The following is a 9,263-nucleotide window of genomic DNA, read 5'->3' as shown; positions in this document are numbered from 1 at the left end:
AGTCATTAGGCAAGTACTCAGCAAAATTAAAAATTTTTGTTTAAAGCATTGGTCCATGTATCAGATGACAGCAATCCTAACTCGGAGTATACTATTGTTAGGCAAGAGCCTATTGGAATTTGTAGACCAGTTCACACAAGCATTGGAAAAACAAATTCCCGATGCTAGGACCAGGAACAAGCTGTTAGAGACATTGGCAGTAGCTCATGGTAACTCCTAGTGTCCAAAGGTGTTGCACGCCCTGCCACGAGAACCACCACCAATGATCCTCCAGATGATCGAGGCGTGCAATCGTCTCGGGATGAATGTGGCAGCAGGACAGGCCCAGGCCATGGGGCAGGGAGTTGCAAAAGCCCTGGTGGCTGTGCAGTTTCCTTTTAAAACACCACAATCACAATAACAACCCACTTGCTTTCGATGTGTTCCACAGGGACATTTCTGAAAAGACTGTCCACAGAGAAAAGGGAGATACCCAGTTCCTGGTCAAAACCAACCCCAGGCTAAACAGTTTTCTTCTAAAGGCAATTTCCCCAGGCTGCCATCAAAAAACTTGCACTGGAGCATGAGCCGGCCTCGCGCTGTGACAGAAATCCACATGCTGATGATGCTGATGACCATCAGTGTTAGTAAAAGAGCCTGAAACAAATCAAATTTTAGGATCATTTCGATTAATAACTGGGGGAATGGATGGGGTTGTGTCTCCACAGATAGAGGACCTCGGTGGTACCAGCCAAAACCATCAAACCTTACCTACAGCCATTAAAGGACGACCCACTGGAATGTTCCAGTACTCCCAACTCCTAACAGCGAGCCTTTAGAGAACATAACACACCAGGAGACTTTATGTTTATCTGTTCCCACCCCAAATAACCCCTTTTCAACATGGCTGGTAGGTCTGGCCATAGATGAGTGGCCAGTAAATAAAAAGGCCATCTGTAATATGCAAAGGAACAGTCCCATTGATAAGCTGAAATACAATCCTGTAGATTTTTGGGATTCGTGGCCTCTCAATCTTCCACATGCACCATTAGAGGGTCAAGAATAGGAAGTGTTTCAGTTCAAATGGATTACTGCAATACCTTATGTTATGGATAAAGAATTCAATTGGTAACATGTAATGGTGCTAAGTATTCAAGTCCTCAGAGAGAGAGTCAAAGAGTTACAAATTAATGATGACAAAGACAGGTTGGATGGTGTCTTTAAAAGTTGGGGAATCAAGGAGTGCGTGTTGTCCATAATGAAAACGGGGTTACTTATCTTCATAATTGTCGTTTTATATTGTTAGTTGTTCCTTGTCTGTTAGGATGTTTTTATAAAGTTTTACAAAATTTTTAGTTCTATTTTTACTGTTAATCAGACATGGGGAGATGTGGGGGTCAGCCTGACCAGTATCCCAGGACAGGCAACCATCACCAAAGAAGAATTATATCCCAACCCTAAACCTTGGGAGGCATTTGCTAAGTTGTGGTGACCCCAGAAAAAAGTAACAAAGAGTTATGGGATTGCCTGTGTGAATACCTCATGCATATTCCTAACCCTCATTTCCCAGTTAATTATCACCTCTCCCAGTTCCAGAATGTTCTCCCTTCTTTGTATCTCCATTGGCCCTCAGCTGATGCAATGTTCCACCCAACCTACCCCATTGGATCCTACCTGCCCTTACTCCACCTCTGCCTCACTTTCTCCTATCCCCATTGGACCCAAAGCTCAACTCCACCCCCTCTCTTTCCCCATATTTACACCTTGGAGCTCCCTGTATCTTTGTCTTCAACCCCAGGCTCCTAAAGTTACCTTGTCCCCTCGGTTGTTGAATTTGGATTTTTGGGCCTCATCCCACGTTTCCTTTCATTATTATTGAAGTGTTTTATGTTTCTGAGTCGTGGTTGTCGTTCCGCTCTTCTTTAATTTTTGCCATTTCTGCCCTGATATCTGCAAAGCCTAAAAAGGATTGTTGGGGACCACCCTCGACCCCTGATATGAGATGACCATGACAGAACTATGGCCATGAGGTGACCATGACACAACCATCACCTTGAGATGACCATTACAGTGAGATGACAATGGACATGAGATGATGGGGATCCGGAGATGACCATGAGGTGACCACAATATGACCACGGCTATGAAATAATTGTGGCCACAGGATGACCACGACCATGAGATGATGGTGATAAGGAGATGACCATGACCACGAGATGACCATGACCATGAGGTAACCATGAGATGCCCATTAGGGTGAGCTGACCATGAGCATGACATGATGGATATCAGGAAATATCGACCATGACTGTGCTGATGACATGACTGTGACTGTGAGATGACCAAGAGATGACCATGAGATGACCATATCCATGACCATGAGAGGACTGTGACCATGAGATGACGATGACACAACCATGGCCATGAGGTGATCAAGAAATGTCCGTGACTGTGACCATGACATGCTGACAACTGTGAGATGACCATGGGCATGAGGTATTGTGACCAAGAGATGACCACGGCATGCCCATGACCATAACATGATCCTGGCCATGAGGTGACCATGAGCATGAGATGATGGTGCTTAGGAGATGACCATAAGATGACCATGAGTGACCATGAGTGAACATGAGCTGGCCTTGAAGATGACCATGAGATGACCATGACCCGGCCATGGTCTGGATCTCCTCAGATCCTGTCACTCACCTCCTGCTTATTATGAATGAGAAACAACAGTCTCGATATTCAGCAAAATTTAGATTACTTTATTTGATAGAGAAACAGCAAACAGCGCTGGGAACCTTAGAGGTCACCGTCCACTCCACACTCCCTCCAACCTTGGTTTGCAGCCTCTACTTATACTGTGCTTTCTCGTTGTAATCAATAATTTTTGGTTTTTTGCTGTCATAATTTTGCCAAGTAAGCAGTGGTGGTCGAAGAAGCATCTGCATCCAAACTCACAAAGCCTCCGGGCGATAGTCAGTCTCACAGATAACCATCTGGTCTTTGTAGACAACCACCAGGGAAATCTGCAAGTCTGGTCCTTGAGAGAGGCAGCAGTGATCAAACAAAGGCAGGAAGGACTATCCAAAAGTGTGATTTTGCAAGCTGGCTGTAGATATAACTTATTTGGAAAACATAACATATGTAACATAACATAACATAACATAACATAACATAACATAACATGGTGATTTAAAACAGAATGATTTAATCATATATATTTCTTTATCTAGTATCCATGCTTCACTTCAGACCTTAGTATTCTGGCTCATACAAATCGCAATACTTTTGTGAGTAACACAAATCTTTTATTAATTATCACAATTTCCCCACTTCTTTTCTTTTATCCCATTGATTCATGTTTTGGCTACAAATTTTGACAGGACTTCTTGTACCAGATTTAATTCATTCACTGCCATTAGTTTTGTTGTCGTCTCAGGGTCTATTGGTATTGTAGCAACTTGCATTCCTTGAACCACCGACTGGATTAGTCGAATGAAGCATGGAACAAGACAAGGGATGAACAGTTCTCCTAATAATGCACATGTTAACATAAAACCTAATTCCTTCCGCCAATCTCCCCCCAACAGGTTATTCCACCAATTATCATTAAACGCAGAGTTCCAGGTTTGTACAGGTACATGGGCTATTTGTTTTATTTCTTCTGCAATTTTAGTAATTACTTCTCCATTATCATCAATTTCTATGCAGCATTCAGAATTATTGAACTTCCCACACACTCCCCCTTCTTCAGCTAACAGATAGTCCAGGGCTCGTCGATTTTGATATACTGCTGCTCTAGTTTGGGTAAGTTGTTTAGCCATCAATTCCATTGCTCGGGCTGTTTGCTTGGAAGTAATTTCTACTAGGCCTTGTAGCCTGATAATTCTATTTATCATATCAATTGGAGTGAGATAGCCCCAGCTTCCATCTTGAGCCCCATAGTACTCAATAATTTGTTCTGGGGGCCATTCATCATCCTTCCAGATTTGTGTTCCCCCTATGGATGGGCTCTTTTTGTTTGCAGGCAAAGTTTCATACAAGGGAACTCCTAACACTTGATTGTCTTTCACTTCTGGTAATGTAAAAAACGCAGGCTGGATAATCCCTCAGGTACATGTCCCTCTCCATCTGTTTGGTAGGGTATTAGAAGCTCTTTTCCTGCAGATCCAAAATATTCCATCTGGGACTTTCCAGCTTAGCTGAACTGATTCAGGTCGTTGCCAATAGATTCTTACACTATTCTTATTATACCAGCAGAGTCCTGTGAAATTGTTCTTTATACAATTACCCTTACTTAGCTTTCCTCGATATTTTTTTAGAGTTTTGGGCCACCAAGACTGATTGCTTGCATTTGTAGTCAGGAGAGTCTTACAGGGGGTGTGCCCCACATCTTGGGTAAAGTTACTTCCCTGACGTGTTATAGATGCTTCTCCTGTTACCTCATGACTCAGAACCCACCCTTCAGGTCTATTGATTCCCCTCAATATTTCTGTTTGATTCCACTGTAATAACTGATCTGGGCCTAATCCCTCCCCCCTCCATGGCCATTGCTCAGTCATCTGCATTCCTCCACAGTGATCCAACAGTGACTTCAGTTCAGTAGTAATTTCTCCCATTAATTCCACAAATAAATTCTTTCCCAAGGGGGGTAAGTTCCGTTCACTGAGTTGTTGTTTTATTTTCTCATACAAGTTAAAGGTACCCCACGGCTTGTCTGACGTTTCTTCCACCCACTTCCCCCCTCACCTGGGCTAACAGCTCCTGGAAGCCTGCGTCGGTGAGTGGCCCCTCCCCGGCACCACTCTGGGAGCCGCAGAAGGGGCGTAGCAACAGCTACGCCTGGGCGAGTCGTCAGGGAGGGATAAAGAGGTGCAGGAGAGACCTTTTACGGTTCTGGGGGAAGGGATTTATTGAAGGAAAAGGTAACAGGTCCGGAGGTTGGGGGGAAACCTCAAAAGGCAGTTTGAGGGGGTTCTACACAGGCTTAAGTACAGGGGAGGAGCAAGGGGAAGGCACAAAACTCTGGCCAATAACGGTTAACGGGGGGAGGTACAGAAGGTGGGGAAAGGGGTACATTGAGCCAATAAGGCAAACCGAGGGTGGGGATACATACAAGATAACCAATCATGGATACAAGAGGGAATGCTTGACACAGAAACTTCTAGAACAAAGGGAGGGGCTACAAAGGATGGACATCCTGTGGGGCAGGGTTTAGGGTGAGGGACAGGGAAGGTTCCAGATAAAGAGGAGGGGTAGGCCCAAGGCATGAAAGGGAAAAACCATTATGTACTTAACTTAAGGGAAAGAAACTGGGACGAACCATCAACACAGAAGGAAAATTAACATTAAACAACACAACATTTGTCCTTGTTCCTTTCAACGCTTTAGTTGTATGTTTTATCAATTCCTCCTTGTAGTGATCTCGCACTCCTCCTTCATCTGAATATCCCCACATACCTTCTTTTGGGAAGCAGAGCTGTGTCTCTCCTACTGGGCAACTTTGGTATGCCGATGGAGCCCACCCTCCTTTTCCCAAATTGGTGGCCACCCAATAACTTTTTCCCATAATAGTACACGTTTCCAACTTCTGCTGATTCTAGCAGGAATCGATGTGTGTGTGGAAGGCAAGGGTGGATACCGTGCATCCCCGTACCCAATTGTCTGGTGACACTTGGAACAAGCATCAGCATTATTTCCTTTTATCATCATTAGCAATGGGATGACTCCCATGACCATTTTCATCCCTCTGCCTCCCTCAAGGCCTACGGGGTTGCTGCCAGTAGCCGAGGTTTGTTTGATCTTCTCGGCAGCAGGGAATATGTCCTGGGCTCTCCCACTTTGTCTTTCTCTTTTGGTAGTGTTTCTTAATTTTGTCCCAAATTTAGCTTTAACATTCCAGTACGAGGTACAGCAGTAACAGCTCGGTATACACAACCCTTCTGACACTCTATTGCCAATACCTCTGCTCTGGCTCTCTTTTCTCCTCTTGTTCCACTCTCAAATAACTCCCACCAGTTATGATCATCAATTTCGATTTTTCCTCGTGCTGATAGGGTATTTAGCACCTTAACAGTTTCCTTCTGTTCCTTTCTTCTACATTGGACACATAATGTGAATGGGAGATACCCACCATAGGGATGAGACCACCACAGCTCAGGACAATATGGACAACTCTTTTTGATGAACAGGTTACAATCACACCTGGCTTCAGGACAGGTGACTTTCAGTCCTGACTGGGAGACCTTCGAGACAAATTGATCCGGTGCCAACATCGAGAGCTCTGGATTCGCCCTTTGAGGTCTCCAGGCTCGGATGTCACTGCCCAACCTGCAGTAGGAGGGGTTACAGGACCCTGGACTCTACTCACACGTGTCCATCCCTTTCCAGCTGTCCTCACAGCTGTTTCAGTTGTTAACAGAACCAAATACAGTCCTTCCCATTTTGGATCTAGATTTTCTTCTTTAATTAACACAGGTTGTCGTGGCCTAATCTTATCTATGGCAAATCTTAGAGGGACGGTTTGAGCTTAAATTCCCTTCTCCCTTAATTCTTACAAATTTTTATTGATCATTATTACGTAATTCTGGAGGGAAGGGTCCTGAACTAAAGCTGGATCAAGTTGTTCTCCTTTAGGGTCAGGCATACCATACAGCATTTCATATGGTGAAATCCCTGTTTTCCAATTTGGCATTGTTCGTATATTAGACAGGGCTGGTGGGAGGCACTTTGTCCATGGCATTTTAGTCTCAATCATTAATTTTGACAGCTGTTGTTTTAATGTTTGATTCATCCTTTCAACCCTGCCAGAACTCTGAGGGTGCCAAGGTATGTGATACTCCCAGCTGATGCCCAGTGCCGGGGTCAGTGACTGCAGCACCTTTGATGTAAAGTGCGTCCCCTGCTCTGAGTCTATGGCTCGAACCAGGCCATACCTTGGGATTATGTGTTCCAACAATATTTTGGCTGCCACTTGTGATGTGGCTCTAGCTGCAGGGTGTGCCTCGACCCAGTGGGTTAATTTGTTGCCATTACTAGTAAATAGTTCCATCTTCCTATTTTTGGGAATTCTGTAAAATCTATTTGTATTCTTTCAAAGGGTCTGTAAGCAAATTTCCATTCTCCTGATGGACCTTGTAGCATAACTTTTAATTAATTTTGTGAACAAGTTAACCAAGTCTGGATGCTCTGCTTTGCAATATCAAAAATGCCAATGCATCCAAAAAAATGTAAAAATTGTTCTGCTAGCACTCTCGTTCGCCAAAGAGTTCGTTGATGTAATTGTTCAGTAATTTGTCTGGCCTGGGTTTTGAGTAAACTTTCCCTGCCATCTGCTGAAACCTATTAATTCTCATACAGTTCTGCCCTTAATTTCTTTATCGCTTATTTTTACTGAAGAGTAATTGTCCACACAATCACATTCTAAATTTTCTCCTGGTTCCCCATACAGGAATTGTCCAGGACTTTGAGCAGTTGCTGCTTTTAGCTCTAAGTCTGGGGAAGTGATTAGAATAGCTTCATATTTTAATATTCGGGCATCAGTTAACCATTTCTCGGCTTTTTGATTCAGAATTCCCCTCACATTATGGGGGTGTGGACCACTAGGGTCGCCCCAAAGGTGACTTTTCAGGCTTCTTCCATTAAAAGTGCTGTGGCCACTGGGGCCTGCAGACATGTGGGCCAAGCCCGACTGACAGGGTCGAGCAGTTTAGAATAAAATCCCACTGGCTTTCGACTGCCTGCCCATTCCTGGCTGAGCACCCCATGTGCTGTTTGATCAGAGGTATTTACAAATAATTGAAATGGTCTCTCCAAATCTGGGAGACTGAGTACAGGGGCTTGAATTAAAGCATGTCTGACCTTTTCTAAACTTTTGTCATCCTCCTCTGCCCATTTCAGGCGATTACTGGTAAGTTTTTTATATAGAAATTTCACTTTCTCACTAAATCCCTCTATTCATTGATGACAGTATCCCAGCAGTCCCAACATTTTCCTCACTTCTTTTTTAGTCTTTGGAGGTCCCAGGCTTAGTTATCCAAACACTCTGTTAGGATCCAATTTCTTTTTCCCTTTACTTAACCAATGACCTAAATATTCTACTTCTGCTTCTGTGAATTGCAATTTAGCTTTGCATACCTTCAAACCCTGCTGTGCCAAAAAGTTTAAAAGTCATATAGTCCCATTTCTAGTAGATTTCTGGTCTTTTTTGTGCTATTAATAGATCATCTACATATTGTAACCATTTCACCCCTTCTGGTAGCTCAAAAGATTGCATTAATTCTTCTAGGGCTGCCCAAAGGCATTGGGGGATTCTGTAAAGCCCTGAGGCAATAGTGTCCAACGCAGTTGTCGTTTCCTGCCTTTATCAGGATATTCCCATTCAAAGGCAAAGCAATCTCTGCTACTTTCCTCTAACGGGCATGCCCAGAAGGCATCTTTTAGATCTATTACACTATACCAAGTGTAGTCAGGGGACAGCTGGCTTAAGAGGGTGTAAGGGTTTGCTACTACTGGAAATTTGATGACAGTTCGCTGATTTATAGCCCTCAAATCCTGTACCAATCTGTAATTCCCGTCTGTCTTTTTGACAGGCAGAATAAGAGTATTATGTGGGGACATACATGGTTCTGAAATCTCTTGTTGCAAAAGGTTTTCTGTAACAGGCTGAAGGCCCGGGTTCCCTTCTAATGATATTGGATATTGACAAACTCGGATTGGCAAATCGAGGTCAGTGATTTTCACTTTGATAGGTTTCATTTTCAATTTCCCTATTTCCCCAGGGGTGTACCACACCTCAGCACATATTTGTTCCTCATCTTTTTGGTTAAGGCATAAATTTTAAGTTGCCCTTGGGATACTTCAATTTTCAAATCCAATGCTATTATTAAATCCTTCCCCAATAAATTATTTTTTGTCTCTGACAGTAACAGCAGATCATTTAATCGAATATTGCTTTGGTTCTCAATTTATACATTTTTAATAACAAGGATCCGAAACGGCTTACCCGGCGCTTTCTTAAGGGGGTCCCAGGTGGCTCTCAGAGGGCTCCGGGGGATCGCAGCGGGGATCCAGAGGGATCCAGAGGAATTCTGTGGAATTCCGACGTCCCCTCCCCCCCCGCGCTCTCTCTCGGGCTCTTTCGCTTCCGCGTCCCAACCTGAGAGACCGGGATCTACCTGGCGCCGGGTGACGTCACTCAGATATCGGGCTGCCATTGGCGAACAGGAAATATCGGCGCCAATGGCGAGGCAGGAGGCGGCTCTGGGGGCGGGGCCAGAGCT

Source organism: Sturnus vulgaris, unplaced genomic scaffold (genome assembly GCF_052056855.1).
Source record: "Sturnus vulgaris isolate bStuVul1 unplaced genomic scaffold, bStuVul1.hap1 Scaffold_198, whole genome shotgun sequence".
NCBI lineage: Eukaryota > Metazoa > Chordata > Aves > Passeriformes > Sturnidae > Sturnus > Sturnus vulgaris.
The sequence above is the reverse complement of the archived record's forward strand: the minus strand, read 5'-3'. Positions refer to the sequence as shown.